Below are 23,329 nucleotides of genomic sequence, written 5' to 3' on the forward strand. Positions count from 1 at the left end.
TTAAGATGAAAATTTCACTTGCCTACAAACACACTATTTACTTAACAGTTGTAGTGTTTTCTTTAAACAATATTTGCATCTCTCTCACTTTCAGATATAATGTACTCTACCAGTGATGTCCTTGATGATGTCATTAGGGATGCCATATATGATTACATCAGTGATGTCCTCAGTATGCTTTAGTTTCCAGTGATATAATAAAACATGTCATAAGTGATGTTATCTGTGATGCCATTGGTGATTTCCTCATCTGTGATGTCATCAGTGTGCTCATGGGCTTTGCAAAGTGGAGGCTCAGAATATGAGGGTTTTTGTTGCATTAAACCAGTATGAACTGAATAACCTCAGCCCTTTAAGATGAATAGCAATTACCCTGGAGATGGATGCGGATGCAGAAGTTACTCAACATCAATAATCAAAATGACTCAATTAGTTGGTAAAAAGTATAACTGTTTTATTTTCAATTGTCTAAAACAGGGAGAATAACGAACATCAACAAATATGCTCGATACTCTTACTCCACGAAATTCATAAAAAACTGTATTTTTATATTCAAAACTTGTCATCATTGACGTTGACCTGCGTCAGTACCAACATCATCCTACATGGAAAACAACAGAACCTATTACTAACTATGATAGGCTCTGAGTGAACATCTACATATGCGATCTATACTAGTATGGGATAGTAAGTGAAAGTGATAGGTTTCTTATCAGGTGGGACAACTAAGCCCTTCCCTCAAAATGGCCACTATGAACATCACTAAATACACAGCGTCCCATTGGCTACACAAACTATAGGACCCTTAATTATGCGGTCCCCTACAATTGGTTTGCACTCTATCCTTCGTCAGTACTTTTTCACCTACGTCTAGAAGCACGCAGATTGGACTTCCAGGTGCTGGGGAGCTCGTCTTACCCCAGCTTCCCAGCAATTAGCATATCAATCTATTATCACCTCAGTGGCCAGCATAGTCAATTAGGGTTTGAAGCTCGGCCTTGAGTTTGTTCTGTACTGTGGAGAATCAGGGGATTGAAGGCACGCTCTGCCCTAATGCGTAGGTGTGAACATCTTGCTCTTTCCACTTGACTGAAGACCGTGATTTCGAACTGTTACTTTCTTTAAAATACTATTTTTTAATAGACCTCTGGCGTCTTTCATGTGCTGTTCATGCCTTCTGAACAGGAGCTGTTCTTTCACACGATTTTGTATGCACCGCTAGTTAACTTCATCCTGATAAGACCTTGGATTCTTGGCTTGACTTCATGGTTCATTCAGCCTTGTCTTTCTGAGATTCACTTTTAATTCATGTGTTTTATTACTGCACCACACTGAAGATGAGGCCTTCCATTTTTAGTCCAATTCTGCTATAACACCTAGTGAAAACATCCAACGTTTATCCTTAATGCATATATGTATATGTTGGCGCATGCCACAATCTATTCACTATAAAGCTAGCCTTAAGAATACTTTGTCTGCTTGTGCTTCTTTTGCATCTGTACATGTGTAAACTGACTTGATATCTTCATCCATTTTATGGCATAAGCTTCTTCACTTTGATCCCAAGATGTCACTTATCCTTGATGCTTTCTTGATTCCTTATAGAATATCTGCATTCTCTAGTCTCTGCATCTATTCTAGTCACATCAACTCTGCTCAGATGAGGAATTGAACATGTTGGCAGATACCCTTGCTGGCCATGCCGATGAGGTCTTCACCCATAACCTCAAACAGGAGGTGCAGCAGAGGAAGAAGGAGATATGGGAGGAGGTAGCCCGCAAGGTGTCTGCAGTCGGCACCACCCCACGCACAGTCAAAGACTGCAAGAAAAGGTGGGATGACCTCCACCTCAGGGTCCGCAACATCCTGGCCAGCAATCGTCAGGAGGCCATGGCCACAGGCGGGGGTGCCCACTCCCCGGTCAAACTCAAGCGCTGGGAGGAGACATGCAGCACTACCATCCAGATGGAGTCGATCGAGGGATTCGGGGAGATGGAGACGGGTACCGCGACATCTGGAGAAGGTGGTGAGTGACCCTGCAAACCACAGTAGGCCAAACCATGACATAGCGCAAATGATGTGAATGTGAGCCGAGGCAAGGCAAGGCAATGCATGGCCCATCGTACACACATTTACAGATCCATGTCCAGATGGAGGCCCAAACCCTGCCACACTGAAATGCATGCTGTGTGCCAATCCCATTACCAACAGACACCCAACACACAGGGACAATTTGCATGTAACACATCACACAAAGCCCAATACAATGGCATACCACCTGGTACGTATCAGTGCCAAATGGAGATGCCACGGCTAATACCAATATGCCCCCCTTTGAAACTACCCTGTGTGATACACCTATACGATCGCAATGCATGAGAAATGAAATACTGTCCTGCACCATCTCATGCTTCTTGCATGTAACAGCATCACTGATGCTCTGCATCTCCTCCTCCCACACAGGCACTGATGGAGAAGGCAGGAGTCATGACCCATCCACAAGGCCTTCCACGTCCAGGGCAAGACCGCCGGCCACTGGCCAATCCAGGGCAGGTGCACAGGCCATGCAGGCACACAAGGACACCGCATCAGTGGACGTGACTGCTACTACAGAGCTGCCATCAACAGCCAAAGGGGAGGCTGACGGCACCCAGTCCGCTGCCACAAGCTCAGTGGGTGAGGCAGCAGCCACAGCCTAACTCAGTGACGTTGATCTAGGAGCAGAGGAGTACGTGGACCAAGATGGAACAATCCATGTGGAATGTCCACACACCCCTAGCCCCGTCCACCCCCCAACCCCACACTCAGGCCACACTCTCCAGCCCCATGGTGGATCATGCACTGCACAGTGCTGACCTCAGTACCACCCCTGAGGCCAGCCCTGCAATTGCACGCCCAGCCGCAGCACCCTCAACCTCTGCTGCTCCCACTGACTTGGAGGCATGGCTGTCAATGGTGGAGACAAGGCAGGACTCCATGCTTACCTTGTTCGCCAATATGTGGCTGACGGAGAGGACACAAGGCAAGAGATCGCTCAGGCCATTGCTGGGAACACTGCCGCCATTAATGCCTCTGTGGTCATGATGCGTGACAGTTTGGGGGCCGTCATGCAGGTCCTGACCAGCATCCTGCAACACATGCAGCACCAGCAACCTGCACCGGCTTTCCCAATTCAAACATCATCCAACCCATCCTCCACACCTGCAACCTCCGCACCCTCCAGCCCTGTGCGGATGACAAGGCAGAGTGCGAGGCAGACCGAAATGCTGCCCCCGGACACAAAGAAAGCCTGCAAATAGTGTGGGATGACAATGGGTGTGGGGGGAGGTGGTGTTGGTGGTGGTGTATAGGGGATTAATGGGGTGTTCATTGGGGGTATGGGGTGTTCATTGGGGGAAGGGGGAGTTCATTGGGGGAATGGGGAGTTCATTGGGGGAATGGGGTGTTTGGGTGTTGGAGGGGGGAGGGCGTGTGAGTGGTGGAGGTAGGACGCACTTTTCTGTTTTCATTAATACACCCGTTGTGTGCAAAATCATTTAATGCCTGGACATTTTTCATTTCGTGTGTGTTCATTTTATTCATGACAGTGCACATTGCCCAACACCCCACATACCCCTGTGTGCATGTCCACATGGACCCAGTGCTCAGTGTAGCACTCACACATATCCAACAACGTCCCTGTGGTTCAGAAGTATTCGTCAATCAGTGATTGGCGTACAGCATGGCCATCTTGTGCATCACGTACTAGCAGGGGTGCTGCTTCTCCTCCATCATCATCCTCATCATCCTCTCCTGGTGCATGCATGTCAATGTGAGGTGGCAGTGGTACATTTCTCCGGATGTACATGTGCAGCATGACACAGACCATGGTGATCTTTGCCACCTTCTGAGGCCCATAAAGGAGTGCTCCACCAGACCTGCTTAGGCAGCAGAACTGCGCCTTCAACAGGCCAAAGGTCTGCTCAATCGCGACACGGGTACGGGTCTGAACCCGATTGTACTCTGTTACGTGGGTTGCACACAGGGTTAAGTAGCCACGGCTTCAAGGGATAGCCTCCATCACCTGCATGGGAGCACAAAGAGGTCTGTGTGAGTCATTCTGAGCTGCCACCTTTAGGATTCACGGCCATGGCTGCAGCTATTTGGTGTTGACATGCACATGTCCCTGTACGTATGCACACAGATTCATTGGATGCATTGTGTACTGCAATATGGTCTGCTAGTGTGGATTGCATTGTTCAGATGATGCAGGGTGTACACTTGCATGCTGATGCGGATGGACTGTGGATGTGGAACGATGTCTTGGCTCCCATAATTGCAGTGTATGCTACTCTGTGCCTAATCACGCTGGCGACATTGGCACAGTTGTTGTCATGTTTAGTCATGCATCGCTTGACACACCCATGGTGGCCTGGTTGTGTGTCTTGCATGTTGTGTGGCATTGATTTGTCATGTTCAAGTTTAGAGGTTCAGGTCTGAAGTGTTTAGCTCTGAGTGCATTGTCCACTCACCGCCCATTCCCACCCAGGTGGAGTATGCATCCCCCCATTCCCACCCAGGTGGAGTATGCATCACCCCCATTCCCACCCAGGTGGAGTATGCATCCCCCCACCTCACAACCCCACTGCACTGCCATGGGCCAGTCAGGCAACTCACCAAGCAGCCAGGCACTTCGTCCAGCATGTCGCTCCATGTAGCAGGGTAGCGTGGAGTTACGCAGCACCATGGCATCATGTGTAGATCCGGGATATCAGGCGCAACATTGTGTGATGATCTTGCTGGAGTCACATACCATCTGCACATTGATGGAGTGGTATTGATTGCGATTGTAATACACTGCCTCTGTTGCATGAGGGGCGACCGATTCTACATGGGTGCAGTCGAGGGCACCGACGCAATTGGGCATGCCTGCCAGTGCATGGAAGCCTACTTTAGTGTCGGCAAGCTCCTGGGCAGTCCGTGGTTGGGATATGTGGGTGCTAGCGTGCTTCAGGAAGGCATCCAGCACTTGGGTCAGCATGCCCTAAAAGAGTGGTTGTGATATGCCATGCAGTTAGCCCACTATGTTCTGGTAGGTGCCTGTGGCCAGGAAGTGGAGCACAGACACCACCTTTAGTAGCGGGGGGATGGCAGTGCGTATTTCTATGAGGCTGACAATGTCATTGTGTATCATGTCCACTATGGTGGTGATGGTGTCCCGGTCCAACCGGTACAGGGTGTGGATCTGCTCATGGGTTAGATTGAATGGACTGGGTCTGATGCGAGGGATTGGTGGCTGCCTATGAGGTACCACTGGCGGCACTGGTGGTAATTGCTGGGCCTTTGTCACCCTCCTCCTCCTGCGTCTCCTCTGTGCTGCCTGTTGTTGTAGCTGTAGTTGTTTTTGCTGATGTTGCTGTAGTTGTAGCAGTACAGGCATGTCCTCCAGCCCCATGATTGCAAGAGCTAGTGGTATAATTTTGGTGTGGAAAGGGGTGTGGTGTGTGGGTGTAGTCCTTTTGTTCTGGGACAGGCTCCACTGACTCCACCTGTGGTGATTGTGTGCACCTGTGGCAGTTGCCTACACTGCAGGTTGCTATTTCCGGGTGGTCTGCGATGCCTGTATTGGTGCAGTCGTGCAGGCCCTAATTACCGCCTTCGGGATGCCCGTAAATGCATGCCCACGCAACTTGTGATGTCCTCCTATTACCGGCATCCCGGTACTGCCGCCACGAAGGGGCGCGTGTACGCGTGCCTGCCGGTATGAAGGTGCACGGTACGGGCGGTGGCGGTATTGACAGGTTGTCGGACCCGTTAACGATGCCGGTATTACCATTCCGCCTTCCTATTTTCATTACCTCCATGCTCGTGATGAGGCCCATAGTGTTTGCTCGCAGCATCAAACAGTTAAAACGTGCTCTAGTCAAGACCAAGCAATCTGCTGGGTAGTTGCTATGTGTCAGATAGGACTCTTTTATATGCAACCAATGTAGGTTATTCCAAAATTGGTGCTACTTGATCGTATTATTCTTGCCCCACAATCGTTCGGGCAGCAGCATTGAATATTACTTTCAATGGGCCTGAAGCAATTTTCAGAAGACCCATTCACAAAGCATTTCTGAAATCAATGCATGACATCACCAATGATTTCATAAGAAGGCGGAAAAGAATTTCTGAAATAAAAGGTTTCATACACTGCCCAAGGGATAGTTTTGATTCCAGTATAAATCCAGAAGATTTCACAGTATCTTTCAACTCCACCTCCTGCATTTCCATCACCTTTGTCTCCATAAACCAGTCCTTAATTTGAGGATTTGTTGCTCTGGGAGAAAATATAAAAACATCTGTTTTTGCAGGATTTAATTGCAAGAAATGCGCAGCCATCCTTTCAATGATCTCCTATAAACATTTTCTCAAATGACTAATGGCTGCTTTTGCAGACATCTTGATATATAGCTGAGTATCATCAGAATACTGGTGTATATGTACTCAATGTTTGCTGGTTATTTCCCCTCATGGATCCATGTATAAGTTGAAAAGAATTGGTGATAGAATCGAGCCTTGTTGTATGCCATATAGAGCCTTACTAGTAACTGATAGTTCCTGACCAATGTAAGGAATGCATGGTATCAAAGCAAGACAGACACAAGTGATCACAGTTCAAGGGTGTTTAGTAAACTGTATAAATGGGTACTATAAACACCTAATCTAAATCTAAGATGGGAGCAATCTATGACTATCAAATAATAATAATATAGTCCTAGTGGAGTCTAGTCAAATATAAAGGGCCTATACTACAAAGACGTATTGCCAATCCTTACCACTATGCTACAAAATAGTGTGGGATAAAGTTCAAAAGAAAGGAAAGATGTGTTCACAAAATGATAAGTGAGAATGTTATGGCAGGGGTCTCCCTTCCCCACGTTTTTACTACGGGACAAGATGGGACTCTTGAGCACAGCACACTTCTGGGCTTCTCCAGAACAAGCTTACAGTTCCTTTTCTTTGGATATCAGGGCCGTCTGTGCCTAAGTCTCTTTCATGCAAAGTCCCTTGCTTCAGAGGGCCTGATAGGTCAAAAAGAACAAAACAAAAGTTCCTTATGCTAATTTTCACATCAGGCGATTACTGTTTACCCTGGGATCCCCCTCAGCCGGGCTCCGATCCTTCTCTCCATGATAGCCTCCCTCTGTGGGGCCCAGACCAACCACTCACTGTGGTCTTCCCTCGGTCGGCTTCACTCTTGTTGTTACAGTAATATTCTTCTTCAGCTTACTTCGCAGGCATCCCTCAGTCGGGTTCACATTTTCCACAGTTCACAGTTCAACAAAAAGTCATTCTAGACCCCTTAGGTTCTTCCCTTTACCCAAGTCCAGTTCCCAACCCCCAGTCAGGCTTTCTTCAAAGCTTTCTTCAAAGCCCCCATTCAGGCTTTCCCTAAAGCCCCCAGTCTGGCTTCATACAATTCATTCACCACAATGTTCTGGGGTGTGTTAGGGTTCACCCCACTTCGCAGGCATCCCTCAGTCGGGTTCACGTTTGCCTCCACAATGTGTCAAAGACTTTCGACTGTGCAAGGGGTTTGGTTTGACCCTCGTATGACCACTTTGACACCTTACGCTTGCCACCCCTAAGGCCTCTTCTTACTTGTTGTTTCTCCAGGTTCGGTAGAGGGGCACCAGTCAGACCTTCGAATGAGCACCCACGTGGTGCCAGACCACTCTATCACAGGTACCAGTTTCTCTCCCAAAAGTTCACAAGCTCCCCCTCTACCGGGCTCGGACCCCTTCCACAAAGTTCCCAGGGGTCTCCCTCTGCCGGGCTCAGACCCTTCTCACAAAGTTCACTAGGGTCTCCCTCTGCCAGGCTCAGAACCCTCTCACAAAGTTCATGATCTTCAAAGTATGGTTTTGGACTCCCAGTTCCAGAATGCACTTGTGAGAATTTCTCTCCCACTTCACAGCTCCCCAAAACTGCATTCCATGCCTTGGTATCTGAAGGAGCCACAAGGGGGATGTTTCAATGAGGTCAGGGTCTTACATCCTGACCTTCATGGACCTGGGTTTGCCTGTCTGGCCCCAGGGGAAGAGGTCTGCTGTAGGTACCACTTGGCAACCCCAGCTGCCCCTGGCCTTACCTTCTGGAAGTAGAGCTCCCTCCTCCACACTGCAGTCTCCTCTAAAATAGCAGGGCCAGTGTTTTAGTGGGTTTCTCCTCTTCCAGGTCTTCCAGGTCTTCCAGGGCCTCTGCATCTCACTAGCGTGTTCTCCTTCTCTCCGGCCCCTTCCAGCATCCCTGACTCGCTCAAAGTGTGCTTTGCTGCTCCTCCTTTTATGTTGCCTGGGAGAGATAAGTGGATTCAGGTGTGAATAAATAAAGAGGGAGGCTTTACTTAGCCTGGCCTCATTAATTGGACAGTATGCTGTAGAAAGGGGAGAGTCTGTTTTCTGTGTCTGTGGATCCCTGTTGGTAAACTTTATCCTCCCAATCTCACTCTTCCTCGTCTCAGTGACTTTAGAAAAGAACAGAGGGGAGGAAAGATGGGGATTGTAGTTTTCACTAGTAAGTTTAAGAAAATCCGGACAATTACTGCCGAGAAATGGGGGGTAGTCCTGTTGTTGCTCATGGTGAGTTGTCCATGAGAAAGTGTCCGTGTCAATAAGGGGGTTGGGGGTTGTGTTCCTAAATATCCTACCGTGCAGGATAGGGAAAAGGTGTCACAAGGAAGCAGATACTGCTTCTCACCTGGGGAATTCCCCCAAGCGTAACCCTAGGTTCACATACCCAGGTGATACTCCCTCACTCGTCCACCCCCAAGGTTGGGAAATGAGAGCACCAGCCCTTCCCTGGCCACCTGAATAAGGGATTCTGGGGTCTACTTGGGAGAACACCCATAGGTTTCTCACACTAATGATTACTGTTTGAGAGTGGCTGGTAAGAAATGTTTCAATCAGTATTTCGAATGACATTTTTTCGAATGCCATTATGTCGAAAACATTCGGCCGAAAAAAAAAAAATGTGAATGTGTAAACATGTAAATTAAAAAAGAACACATTCAAATTTTTTTTTCAGCCAAATGTTTGACATTATTGTCAGTCGAAAAAATGCATTTGACATATTAACTGGATACCGATGGAAACCATTCTAGAACCTTTCCTCCTTTTCCCATTTGGTAATGGAGTAAATCCAATAAAACTGGCTGATCAATGGTGTAGAATGCCACTAATAGGTCTAATAATACCAGTGCTCATTCAACACCATCATCCATCATTTGCAAGGCATCATCTTTTATATGTAGCGCTGTTTTTTCAACACTACATTGAAAAATTGCATTTGGAAGCAAATATAAGAGATCTGCACATGCTCAACGGCCAAACAGGGGGTGATGCCCTGGGTTTACATGGGGGCGAGGAGATAAGAGATACTGCCTGCACTACTTCTTTGTATCAGGGAACTTAAAAAGCAGAACCAATTACTTAGAAGTTAAGCACCAGCCATCGAGCGACCAAGATCTAATCGCAATGGCCTTAGAAGTAAAGAAAGTCCAAAAACAAAGATAGTACATGGATCCAGTTGGCCTTTCATCGGCGAAAAATAGATTAAAAATTAACAAGAACGAAATAACCAAGATAGGCTTTACTTTCAATCAAGCCCTAGAAAGAGACATTAACCAGAAGGATTACAAGTGGATCCTGAAAGACTTTATGAAGCCATGTAAGCCCTATGAATCGGTCGCCACATTCCACCTTTATGACCCAATGGTGCACACCGAGAAAAACATCTTCGAGCAGATATCCTTTTAGTAAAGAAGGCCAGATAGCTAGATTGGAGAGAAAAACTCAGCCGAAGAAAACAGGAATTTAAAAACTGGCTGATAGCGACAAAATGTCAGCTAATACAATCTGAAGCAAAACTCATGTTAAAAGCCATCTCTAAGAAAAATACCAGAGATTTGTGGGAATTACTTAATAATGGCGGATCCTTTAAAACAGACAAAATGATTGCACAAATTAATGAAGCAAGCTGGTGTGATCACTATACAAACCTTTTCTCAACGCCGGAAGATCCATCCCCAACTGCAATCTCAAATTCACAACAAGCTTGGTCCACTGAAATAGATAGAGACGATGTGGAGGAACGAATTAGGAAACTTAGCTCCTCGAGGGCTGTGGGTCCAGATAAGATCTCAAATCACCCACTGAAAAGTCACCCAAAGGAGTGGAACAAGATCTTAATGCAGATTTATAAACAAGTCTTAATCACTCGACAGGTGCCAAAGTCCTGGTGTGAAGATATAATAGTCCCGATTTTTAAAAGAGTGGACAGAACAGATCCTCAGAACGACCGCCTCATAGCGCTTTTAGACTCAATAAGAACGTTTTTTGCAACAATACTCCTATGAGATCTAATTCAGTGGGCGAAGCATTTAAGAATCCTACACTTAAATCAAACTGGATTCAGAAAAGGGATCGGAACATCGCTAAATATCTTCATCCTAGGTCTCCTTAAAACTAAAGCACTGGAAGCCAAATCAAAAATCTATATGGCTTTCTTGGATCTTGGAAAAAGCGTTTGACTGCGTGAACCGAGAAAAATTATGGAGGAAACTAGAGATGTGGAACTGTTCCTGGAGTCTGCTTGGTGCTATACGTGCTCTATACACAAATACATCTGTACAAGTGAGACTATCAAGCTCTGGTGTACTTTCTGAAAAGATATCGACCTATAGAGGTTTGAAACAAGGGTGAGCGTTAGTGGCGTTCCTTTTTAGCCTGTATATTGTGGACCTGAGAGTACGCCAAGAAGCAATACGCGCCTTTCCACCTAAAATAAACTGTAAAGAAATACCTTGGATCCTTTGCGCTGATGATATTGTGTTTATGGATTACACCCAGGTGGGCTTGCAAAGAAGAATAAACTGTTTTCATGAATACATGCAATCAAATGACATGAAAATCAATGCCCACAAATCAAAAATCCTACAGATGACTTCAGCCAGGTCTTAGAGTCACAAACCACGAAATTGGTGGATAAATGGCATAAAACTAGAGGTCGTAGACTCAATGCTATACCTAGGTGTGCTGATTAATAAAAACTGTGCTGAAAAAAGCACATTATCAATCCCTTCGAATAGAAATCAAACGTTTAGCTGCCCAGGGGACTAAAATTCTCCAAAAATATGGAAGATACTCCTTGTTACCTCTCGTACTATTCTGGCGACAAAAAGTTGCTGCCATCTTGATCTATGGCGTTGAGGGTATGCTAAATTTATCTTGGAAAATATGGTCACTTCTAGAGGGGCTGTTTTGGTGGAAATGTCTCTGACTACCTACAACCCTTAAGATGGTAGTGTGCCGCCATGAACTCAGACTTCAATCACTAGAGAGCATGATATTATGGAAATAAATCGCACTGTATAGAAAAACCAATTTAGCAAATCCAGACACCCCTTTGGAAATCTTTATCGGGCAAGAAAAAACCCAAGACCCATTGCTTCAAACTTGGTGCCTGAAAATTATAAATATAATGAAAGATCGGGACCTATGTGAAAAAGAATTACACTCCAATCCCGTGAAAATCAAAAAAATGATAGCGAAGCAAGACTGGATAGAAACAGTAAAGAAGAGAAATCTTGATCTGTATAGACCTGCTCAAGAAAGAGAAAAGAAGGGGATAAATGATCTACGGGACTCGGGAGGATAGCTCAGCGGCAACAAGCTCACCTTGGAAGCAAGACGACACAGAGCATCAAAGGTTCGATCCTCGGGTCCGCGCTTAGAAACCTCTGGGTATTAGGCAATTTATAAATAACCTATCATATCATATCATACCCATCTACTTGAAAAATGTCCTTCTCCTACATATCATGATCTTCTCTTACGGGCGAGATTGAATATAATTAACACCAAGGAAATAGCCGTGGAGAGAAAAATACAGCAGAGAGAAGCTCACTGCAGACTCTGTACAAATAAGAGTTTTATTGACACCATTGCTCACTGGGTGACTGCCTGCCCGTTGCTAGCTACCCTACGTTCAATCCATCTAAAGAAAACACAAATGATGGCTTAGGTCGACCTGGACCAAAATTGGTGGGAATGGATAATGATAGGATGATAGGAGAAAGCAGCAGCTTATTTTTGGAAGTGCTAAAATGTATTGAAGTGATCTTATTAAAGGCCAAAGCTGAGTGTCTGTAAAGAAAGAATGAAGATCAGACTTTTTTTGCCGATTGGTAATTTGTCACTGGGACATTAAATGTAGGCCTTTTTTTAACCAAGTTCTGGTTGTTTGGTAAAAGTGCTTACACTGCAGAATTGAATAGAGTGAATTGAAAAAACCCAAATGTAAATGGTTATATTGTAATTGGCAATGTATATTTGGAAGCATGCTAATTATTTATTTTAAACCAATAAACATATATATAAAAAATCTTTTTAAAAGTAGCACTGTTTTTTTAACACTACAGCCTTCTCTAAACCCGGATTGAAATGCCATCAAGAGATTGTTTTTTTAGTCCAATCATTAAGCTGAGATGCCACTATTTTCTCTAATACTTTTCCTAAAAAAGAAAGAGAAGTGACTGGACAATAGTTTGATAAAAGGTCTGGGTCCACATTGTTTTTTCAATAATGGGCATACATGTACTATGTTTAGACAAACAGGGAAACACACTTGTTCTAATGATAGATGGACTAACTCCACAGTGCACGGGGCAAAGATAGAGAAACACTCCTCCATTTTTTAGGCTGGACACAGATCATCTGCAAAATATGTTGGTTGTAAAGAACAAGTTACTTTCTTACCTGGTAACGTTCTTTCGATGGGATGGTCCGACGACGTATTCCATATCTATGACAGTAATCACCACAGCTGTGCTGCTTCGGAAACTTTTTCGGCGTCTGCGTCCTGCGTCGATGACGTCGATGCGCCGCCGTCGAGGACCTCCTCCGACGTCCGACGTCATCCGATGTGATAAGTAGGACGCACGACGCCAGTAGCCTCAGTTGTAGTTTTTTCCCCCAGAACGTGTGACATTAGTCAACTGCCAGTCCGACACAAAGCCTTGCGGAACGTAAGCTGCAATCGCAACAGAAATTCTGCAGCGGGGAAGGCAGGGCGGGAGCGATATGGAATACGTCGTCGGACCATCCCATCGAAAGAACGTTACCAGGTAAGAAAGTAACTTGTTCTTCGAGGGGATTGGGTCCTCCGACGTATTCCATATCTATGACAGACTCCCAAAGCAGTACCAAATCAAGGAGGAGGGAAAGAATTTAGAAACAAAATTTAGAATAGCCAATCAAATAGCAGAGCAAAGGACCGCCTTGCCAAAGGCCAGATCCTGCCCTCTGATGGAATCGAGGGAATAATGCCGCACAAATGTATGTACTGAAGCCCAGGTGGCAGCATCACAGATGTTGCGAATAGGAACACCCCTCTGCAGGGCAGTAGATGCAGCCAAGCCCCTGGTAGAATGGGCCCGCAAGCCAGCCGGTGGGTCCTTGCCCGCCAAGCGGTAACACTCCGAGATGGCCAAAATAATCCAGCGGGACAAAGTCTGTTTCGTCACAGCTTGCCCCAAGCGCTTACCAGCGTAACCAATAAAGAGTTGATCGTCCACTCTGACCCGGGACATGCGAGAAACATAAAAGCTCAAAGCTCTCCTAGGATCAAGCCTATGGAGCCTCTCCTCTTCCTTACCAGGATGCGGAGGAGGATAGAATGCCGGAAGAACAATCTTCTGGGCCAAATGAAATTCCGTCACTACCTTTGGAAGAAAAGAAGGACGAACTCGAAGGACAACCCTGTCCTTGTGAAATACAGTGAAGGGTGGCTTAACAGAAAGTGCCTGTAACTCACTCACTCTGCGAGCGGAAGTAACCGCAACTAAAAACACAGTTTTCAAAGTCAACAGCCTCAAAGGGCAAGAATATAAAGGCTCAAACGGAGCACCCATAAGAAACCTAAGAACAAGGTTCAAATCCCAACCGGGCACCAGGAAAGGCGACGGAGGGAACACATTAGTGAGCCCTTTCAGAAACTGCGAAATTAAAGGGATTTTAAAGAAAGAACATTCTTCAGATGAGCGCTTAAAGATAGACAGCGCCGCCAGGTAACCTTTAATGGTACCCACTTGCAAGCCCCTGTGGGCCAAAGAAAGCAAAAAGGACAGAACCATGGGGATGTCACATGCAAAAGGATCCACATTCTGAACTCTGCACCAGTCGCAGAACTTACGCCAACGGCAACGGTACAGAGACTTAGTTGCGGGCCTTCGGGCCGAAAGCAACACCTCCATCACGTCTTCAGGGAGGTCCCAATCCTTATACCTCAACCTTTCAGAAGCCAAGCGTGAAGGTTGAGGGATCCGACCTCTGGATGGAGAACCTGACCCCCCTCCCGTGAGAGCAGATCGTCTCGGTAGGGAAGACGACGTGGAGGGCAGATGGACAAGTCGAGAAGGTCCGGGTACCACGTCCTCCGAGCCCACGCCGGAGCAATGAGGATCATCCGGGAACCGAACTTCCGTAACCTCTGCAGCACTTGCGGGATGACGGGGACTGGAGGAAACGCGTACAGCAGCGGGAACGACCACTCCACCACGAACGCGTCCCCTAAGGCTCCTCTTGGAGGAAATTCCCGCGAGCAAAACCTTTCGCACTTCCGGTTGACACTGGAGGCAAAGAGATCCACTTGAGGGGTCCCCCAAAGGGCGAAGATCTCCAGGAGAATCTCCTGAGCCAACTCCCACTCGGGAGAGATCGTGCTCTGCCTGCTCAGAGCGTCCGCCGTCACGTTTTCGACTCCGGCCAGATGAACTGCCGAGATCGAAACTTCCTGCTGGATGGCCCAGAACTCGAGCTGCATCGCCTCCCTGCACAGAGGAAGTGACCCTGCCCCCCCCTTTTTGTTGAGGTAGTGCATGGCCACTGTGTTGTCCGTCAGGATCAGGACATTCTTTCCTCGCACAGTCGGCAGAAAAGCCCTCAGGGCTAGCCTGACGGCCCTCAGCTCCAACAGATTGATATGGAGTCTGGACTCCGACGGAGACCAACGACCGCTGACTGTCAGCCCGTTGGCATGAGCTCCCCATCCCGTGAGGGATGCATCCGACACGATCGTCACCTCCGGCCAGGGAAGCCAAAACGGAGCCCCCTTCATCAAGTTGCCATCGACGGCCCACCACAGAAGGTCCCGGGCGACCGAGGGCGGCACCTGAATCGGGTCCGACATCCTGCCGGAGGACTGCGACCATTGCATCTTGAGTGCCCACTGCAAAGATCTCATTCGCAGGCGAGCCTCTGGCACCAGAAGAATGCAGGATGCCATGAGGCCGAGCAACCTCAAGAACTCGAACGCCGGGAGCGTCTGGGCATGCTGAAACTTGTGCACCATCTGCTGAATGTGAAGAGCCCTCACCTGGGGAGGAAAACACTGCCCCAGGGAAGTGTCGAGCACTGCCCCGATGTACTGGAGCCTCTGTGTCGGCGTCAAATGGGACTTCTTTAAATTGAGGGAGAAGCCCAGCCTGTGAAGGGAGTGGCAGGCGACGGACAGATGATCCAGGACTTGCTCGGGAGAGCTCCCCCTGATCAACCAATCGTCCAGGTAGGGGTAGACGTGAATCCCCCCTTGCCTGAGATGCGCTGCCACCACCACCATGAGCTTGGTGAAAACCCTCGGGGCGGAGGTCAAACCGAACGGCAGGACCCGAAACTGAAAGTGCGAGTCGCCAACCGCGAACCTCAGGTACTTCTTGTGCTTGGAATGGATCGGCACATGGAAGTAAGCATCCTTGAGGTCGAGTGACACCAACCAGTCCTGAAGCTGAAGGGCCTGGAGGACTTGAGAGAGAGTAACCATCTTGAACTTCTCCTTCCTGAGGAGTTTGTTCAAACCGCGCAAGTCCATGATGGGTCTCAATCCCCCGTCTTTCTTGGAAATCAAAAAATAAGGGGAATACCAACCCTCGTTCCTCTCCGCTACAGGCACCAGTTCTATGGCGCCTTTCTCCAGCAGGGCTTGAATTTCCTGCGCAAGGAGCGGATCCGGACACTTCAAAGAGAGGTTCCCCGGTGGATTGTCGCGAGGCCTGTGCCGAAAGGGAAGACAGTAGCCGTGGGTTATGATCTCCAGAACCCACACATCTGAAGTAATGGCACGCCACTCTACAAGATGCTGCGCCAGCCGTCCCCCAACCGGCGAACCATGGGACATGGCCTCATGACTGAGTAGGAGCGGCTGCAGCGTTACCTGAGGGCAAAGAGGCAACTGCCCGAGCGGCCTTGGCACCACGGGTACCTTGTCGTCCACCTCTGGTACCCCTGCGTTGGCCCCTTTGACTGCCAGCTCCTCTCGCTTTACCAAAGGACGAGTAATAGCGAAAGGAGCCACCCCTCCACTGCTGTCCCCTAGGACGAAAAGGCGGAGGTTGGCGAACTGCAGCGCCCAACGACTTCGCTGCAGCTTTTGAGGTCTGCAACCTCTCAAGGCTCTCGTCAGCCTTGCTGCCAAAAAGATGTTCACCATCAAAGGGCATGTTGAGGAGCCGGGACTGCACATCAGGAGCAAACCCCGACTTCCGCAACCACGCAAACCTGCGTATCACGGTGCTCGCCGCCATGGACCTACTGACGCATTCAGCTAAGTCCAAACCCGACTGAACGGACTCACACATGGCATCCTTACCATCCTGGACCAAAGCAAGGAAACCATCCCGTTCGTCCCCTTCGGGAATATGTTCAGCCGCTAACGCAACACAGTTCCACAGAGTGTGCGTGAAACGTGACAAGGCACAAATGGAGTTGGCCGCCTGAAGCGCCATACCACCAGAAGAAAACACCTTCTTCGCCCAGCCATCAAAACGTTTGTCGTCCCTATCAGGAGGGATGGTAGGGTACGACGCCTGCTTTGCCGGGGCCGTGGCCGCCTGCACCACCAAACTTTCCGGAGTGGGGTGCCTGGTCAAGTAGCAGGGGTCGCCACTGGCTGGACGGTATTTCCGCGACAAGGATCTGCCCACTGCCGGGAGACTCTCCGGAGCAGTCCAAGCCGCCGCCACCCTACGCTGTAAAGCCATATGGAACGGCAGTACCGGGTCAGTTGGGGGACCAACATCAAGGATGTCCGTCAGATCATCCTGCACAAACTCCCCTGGGGGAGCAGACCATCCCAGATACTCAGACACCCTAGCCATAAGGCGCCGGTATGAGGAATCGGCATGGGAGCCAGGCTCAGGCCGACCAAATTCCACCTCCGGAGAGGTGTCCAGACCACTAGCATCATGCAGCGACTGCCTCAAATCGTCAAATTGACTATGGCCCGAGACAACGTCATCCGGCACCTGACCAGGAACCAGGCCAACCGAATCCTCATCCGCCTCTGAAATATAATCCAAGTGGTGGAAAGGCACCTGAGAGTGCCTGCTCTTAGCCAGAGCCTTCCTAGGGGGTACACCCGAGACACGGGGCACCTCCGACACGAAAGGCGTCGATGGCGTCGAGCGAATCGGCGCCGCCGTCGAGAAAACCGGCAACGGCGCCGAGAGGATCGGCGTCGACGTCGAGGAAATCGGCGTCGACGTCAGATGCAGCGCCTCCAATATCGGCGGCGTCGACACAGCCCTCGAAGCCGGAGCCCCGAGCGTGTCCCTCGACGACCTGAACGTCGACGGCTTCGACGACTTCCTCGGAGCCGGAGCCTCGAGAAAGCCTGTCAACGCCCTCGACGCCTCAGACGTCGATGTCTTCCTCGAAGACATCACAGGTGCACACGGTCTCGATCGCGTCGAGGACCGGGACCTGGAACGGGTACGGCGAGAACGAGCCTCCTTGTCCGAACGGGACCTCTCCCGTGACTCGTGCCGACCACTCTTGCGAGCGGTGTCTCTCGACCTCACACGGCCGACCCCACTCGGGGGCGCGGACGGTTGAGTACCCTGCGACTCAAGAATCGCCAACATTTTCTTCCCGAAGGAAGCCCATTCCTCCGGCGTCGCACGGCTGGTGGGATAACCGACGTGCCGGGCAGAGTCCTCGGAAGAGGACCTGGAAGGCGACCGGTGACGGCGCTTCCGAGAATGCCTCGAAGAGGCTGAGGAGTGGCGAGACCGACTCCTAGAAGAAGACCGACGAGACTTCCGACGATGACGCGGAGAGTCACCCCTCGAATCATCCGTCGAAAGCCCCGCCGACTTCGACTTCCGGGGCTTGGACACCCGACCTACCGACAATTTCTTCTTACGTTCGCGTAAGGCCTTGGACGTGAGCGACAGGCAGTCGACACAGTCATCCGTGTCGTGGGCCTCCCCGAGGCACCAGAGGCAGGCGTCGTGCGAGTCAGTCACCGACATCTTGGACCCACACTCCCCGCACTTCTTGAAGCCCGGACGCGGGGTTGAAGACGAAGTGGAAGACATCGCTGCGAAGGAATATTCACAAACGAACAGGTTCGAAGAACCAGAAAGAACAGAACTCCAAAGAGTCGAGGCTAGAACCAAGAAACACGAAGCAACACGTTCGCGGAAAAAACGGAACTGAGGCTACTGGCGTCGTGCGTCCTACTTATCACATCGGATGACGTCGGACGTCGGAGGAGGTCCTCGACGGCGGCGCATCGACGTCATCGACGCAGGACGCAGACGCCGAAAAAGTTTCCGAAGCAGCACAGCTGTGGTGATTACTGTCATAGATATGGAATACGTCGGAGGACCCAATCCCCTCGAATTTGACATTATTGAATACACTAAATCTTAAGGTCCATGTGTGCCGTAAATATATGCAACAGCAATAATATGTAACAGACAGGACTATGTTCATATATAATGAATACTATATTTTCTTCCATCTCAAGCTAAAATAAATGACCCTCCCCTCCAGAATAAGGCATAGAGGATTTCTAAGAAATCATGGAAATAAGAGTGAAAAGATAAAAGAACAAAAATATTGACTTGCTGATGTTCCTTCAAGATCTGCATTGGTAGCTAAAATAAATATCAATACAAAAACATTTTTACTAATCTTAGAGCTGGCTCTGGCAGATGTAAGACTGCAGATTGGTGCTAGGATGTGTATTGCTCCAGGTGATGATGCAGGTCCATTCACTGGTGCCGCCAATGCAAATCCAATGAAAATGAGAAATTTCTTAAATGTTGACAGAGATGTGTAGATGTATTGCTTGCAAAAATTGATTCAAACAGTTATATTTTGTCATTCAGGTTCAGAGACCGGGTGTAGAAATGTCCCCATTTTTTGTTATTTGCCGACCAAACGAAAACATTATCAGAATCAGGATAAACAAAGCTACAAGAATACAGAAAATTAGAGACATTCCTGTGCTTAAGCATGGATTTAAGGTACCTCAAAGGCAGTTTATTACCCAGATGTATTTCTACGTGATGCAGGGTACCACAAGACTGTACTTTGTAACACATTAAAGCTGATCTTGTTGGCACGGGAATGTCTAAAATCCCATGGAGTGTTTATGACATGAAGTCTTTCCCCATGCTAAAGCTACAGTTTATCCCCCTTTCCTTAAATGTTCTAAACCTACCCCTAGCAACAAATGTATGACTCTCTGAAAGCTACCTAGTACAGTAAAAGAGTTCTTGCCATGTATTCCCATTTATGTACCACATGGTCAAACTAGTTTGAACATCTTAAAAAGTTTGGCTGAGTTTAGACCAAATGGAATCACCCAAAATATGGATGATTCAAGCTTCTGGCGAATACGTTTGCTCAGGCCTATTCTTTACACTTGTGAACTGGGGTTGTCAGCCAAGCCCTTTAAGATGAGGTAGCAATACTTTGAGATGGATGGGGATGCAGAAGTTAGTCAAACTTCAATAATCAGACTAACTCAGGAAGTTGGCAAAACAAAGCGGTTTTATTTTCAATCGTCTAAAACAGGGAGTTACAATAAACATCGAAAGTTCTTTCGATCTTCTTGCTCAACAAATTTCATAAAAAACCATGTCATATTGCAAAAACGTGTAATTGCGGACGTCATCCTACGTGGCAAACTATAAAAACGTATTGGCGAAAGTGAAAGGATTAGAGGGAACATCTAGGTATACATTCCATGCTTGTCCAAGAGAGGGATAGGGTCTCCAACATCAGGTGGGGCAACTAAGCCCTTCCCTCAAACAGGTCACTACGTCCGTCATCAAATACACAACGTCCCATTGGTTACACAAACTATAGGGCTTTTTACTACATGGCCCTCTGTAATTGGTTGGCAGTCTGTCAGTACTTTTCCACATACGCCAGCAGCATGCAGGATGGTCTCCAGGTGCTGGTGGGTTGGTCTTGACCATAACTTCCCACCAATTAACATATCATCTATTATCAGCTCTTGCGGTCTGCACGTCAATTAAGGCTTTGAACTCGGCCTTGGAAATGTTCCTTGCTCTGGAGAATACGAGGGAGTATAGCGTACTCTGTCTCCTTGCGTTGGCGTAGCATGTCATGATCATCTGTTTTCACCCATCCATGTGACTGAAGACCATGTTTTAGAGCTCTGGTGCATTTAAAATACTATTATTTAATGAATCTGATGATGTCTTCAATATTTTCGTGCCCCTCCTCTGAAAAGGATTTTGTTCTTTCACATGGTTGTAACTACTGTCTGATCATTCCAGTCTAGAATGGCCTTGGCTTCTTGGGACTGGTCCAGCCTCACCCTTCTTTGATGCACTCCTGTAATTCAATTGCTTTTCAGCTGCGACACACTGGAAAAGCCTTCCTTTTTCTGGTCCAGCTCTGCAAATATGCATAGTGGAATCATCCATAGTTCACTCACTCCTACACATATATGCTTGGTACATGCTGCAATCTATTCACTACTTAGCTAGCCTTAAGAATACTTTGTCTACTTGCATTTCTTTGCATCTGTACACGTGTAAAATACCTTGATATCTTCATCGACTTTGTAACATAAATATCTTCATTTCGATCCCGAAATGTTGCTTATCTGCGATACTTTCTTAATGCCTATAGAATGCCTATGTTCTTTTGTCGCAGTATCTCTTCTGGGTGTGTCATTCTTGCTTCGTGTGACATCACCAATCTTCTCTTTTGCTAATTTTTCTCGCTTCTTCTGGGATTTCATTTAAACGGCCGTCATATTGTCGTTTATGCAGGTATGGTTTTCTCAATGGGAACCTGGCCTCCAGGATTCTCCTTGGTATTGGTATCTTTACTGGCACTGCTCGTATTTCACATTCTGGTTCCCAGCAGATAGGCAAAATGGGAGCGGTGCTTGAGGTGGGGGTACTTGGCTCCTTCTCTACACTCCCCCCTCTGGGCAATTCATCGACCACTCTCCCATCATCCGTCACATCTAGACATCCCTGTCTGAAGAAATGCTTATTTGGGTTGTAGCACTCCTTTTAGGCATCCAGCTGATTTCACATGCACATCCTTGTTCCATGTCATAAGCTTGCAGTGTCCACTTGGACTGCAGTAGATCCATTGTCCCACATACTTCTAATGGTTCTTTGGGTACAGGAATTTCGTCCCCTCAGGTGCATGGATACTGGCCTATGATTTCTTCATCTGGCAGCTCTTTAGTCTTCCATCCTGATTCAACATCAATCATAATCTTCATTCCTATAGCTTTCTTTGCAGTCTTCTTGCATTGTGAGATAGCCAATCTGATCACACAGAATCCAAGCAACAGCATCACTATCAGGGCTCCAAGGAATTTGAACATATCTGCCATCCATTGTGGAACACACGAAAAAGAGTGATCCGAACCAACTGTCATCAGCAATATCTTCTACTTAGTCTACCATCTGGACGTGTAGCTTCATCAGTATCCCTATGGCCTCTGTCAAAGTGCCATTCTCATCATCATGAGATGGTATAAACGTGCGACATGACCATAGCTGTAATCATGTCCAGGACGTATCTATTCTGAAGAGTCATCAGTCGCATGGCTCTCAGCTCTTCCTTGATAGCATTGAATCCCTTTATGGTAAACAACTCCCATCTGGTTATTTGTAACCACTTAGTATTTGCATATGTCTGGATCCTGGGCATGAAGTTTATTGTGAATATCGCCGAGGTCGGAGTAAACAGTCTGTGTTCATAAGGGATAGAATCAAAAGCTTCTATTGACTTGGCTGAGAAATAGTTCTCTCTCTTTATTCAATGTATCAGCTCCACAGATCTCTTCTTCCTCAGATGAGCATCTGCCTTTGGAAATTTGTCAATGCTCAGGTCACTTTTAGGAATCACCAACGCTGGAACATGAATATTCACTATAGACCACCGTCCTCCCCAATCTTTGGGCAGCTCCATGTAAGCTCTGGATCCACAAGCCCAGTAGTGATCCATTATCACTCCTGTTCCAATGCTCATTCCTGGTATATCAAAGATTCAACCACAATTCTGGTTCTCTCCAACTTTTCTTGTGCCATTGTTTCTGAAACAGTTTTGCGCTTTCCAGAGGCACTATCTGCAAGGGCCCTCCTTTGTCTTCGACCCATTTCAGTAGTTTAGCAAGTTTCGGCCATAAACGTTTGCATCCATTCTTCACTTTGTCAATGGTTGGCTGATAGAAACCAATGACTGGCCATGACCACTTCTCCTTCCCATCCATCAAGTGAAAGCACTGATCCCCAAATCTGCATCTGGCCTCTATTTGTCCATCTTCGAATTTCTTCTGCAGATTGTCCTGGACTCTCAAGTCTTCTGTTTACTTCCCATCTGATTTCCGCTCCTTTTACTCCAGGCTGTGTGTACCTTATCACACAATTTTTGGTGTGCTCTCTTAGACTTGTCTTAGTGTCTTAGACATAGTTGTCTTCCTCTGGATCCGTCCATTCAGTTGCCCATTTTAGATAGGCTGTTCGGCCCATGTACTGACCTCTTGTTCGGCAAAATGCAATGTGTGTTAGACGATGTGCAGTCTAGACGTCTATTTAAATAACTATGAAAATCCTAGACTTCCCCATACTATAAGGCAGGAGTGCACATACATAGCATTCCTCCTTTGAGGTCCTCCTTCCTACTTCTTTCATATGCTGATACCACATGTTGTTTCCCAAATATGCAGTACTATCCAGGTAATCATTCAGCTCATGATCATCCTGCCTAGTACTTCTTTTAGTTCTCCGTCTTGTCTCATGAGCATTTTATTTATCATCTCATGAAGTATACCAGCATAATTCTTTCTCACTGGGGGAATCATGGGAACATTTATCAGTGAACTTGGTGTTTCTACATGCGCTACTTGTGTAGGGGAAAGCTCCAGAAGCCACATCCTATTAACATAATATGAAGGTAACAGAGTCCTGAAAAAACGTCCATAGGTGACCTCCCGCCGAAAGAAAGCCTAGATGTATCTA

General features: G+C 47.5%; 1 protein-coding gene across 4 annotated transcripts in view; it reads right to left on the reverse strand.

The window, feature by feature from the left end:
• The window catches only part of LOC138538055 (complement factor H-like), a 981,558-nt gene that overhangs the window by 381,183 nt on the left and 577,046 nt on the right, over positions 1-23,329 (reverse strand). The gene's annotated exons all lie outside the window — the stretch shown is intronic.

This window comes from Ambystoma mexicanum, chromosome 1q (assembly GCF_040938575.1).
Source record: "Ambystoma mexicanum isolate Mex_15411 chromosome 1q, UKY_AmexF1_1, whole genome shotgun sequence".
Lineage (NCBI taxonomy): Eukaryota > Metazoa > Chordata > Amphibia > Caudata > Ambystomatidae > Ambystoma > Ambystoma mexicanum.